Consider the following 413-nt stretch of genomic DNA (forward strand, 5'->3'; position numbering starts at 1 on the left):
ATATTACAGATAAGGTATTATTATCCAAAAGAATTATTTTGTATATTATTTTTATATGTTACACTACAATTATAACTGTTTTAGTAGAAAGATGAAAGGCCAGATCCATCTACATTGCCTCCTTTATCTATATCTTTTTGTTACACAATTTCTGTTACGAGCCCACAAAAAAAACACGAGAATGGGATAATATGTGACAGAGCAATTCTTCTTGAGTAAAATATCCTCCCCGAACAGACATTAATCCGAGGTACGTTATACTACAAAATGCGTGATATCATTACAAAATTGACTTTTTTAAAAAAAAGTAAAAAAAAGGGTGTCAAGTGTAACCGCGCTCCTTGAAAAAAAACTTGTATCCAAATTAAATATAATTTTTTTAAAAGATAAAACTTAAATGGTATCCTTCTTTA

At 28.6% G+C, this 413-nt stretch overlaps 1 long non-coding RNA gene across 1 annotated transcript; it reads left to right on the forward strand.

Annotated features, from left to right (window-relative positions):
- LOC105460212 lies at positions 1-168 on the forward strand. The gene is made up of 2 exons (XR_975789.1): positions 1-14; positions 88-168. It is a non-coding gene; the product is annotated as an uncharacterized LOC105460212 (long non-coding RNA).
- The last annotated feature ends 245 nt before the right edge of the window (positions 169-413 follow it).

This window comes from Wasmannia auropunctata, unplaced genomic scaffold, assembly GCF_000956235.1.
Source record: "Wasmannia auropunctata unplaced genomic scaffold, wasmannia.A_1.0 LD326324.1, whole genome shotgun sequence".
NCBI classification, from domain to species: Eukaryota; Metazoa; Arthropoda; class Insecta; order Hymenoptera; family Formicidae; genus Wasmannia; species Wasmannia auropunctata.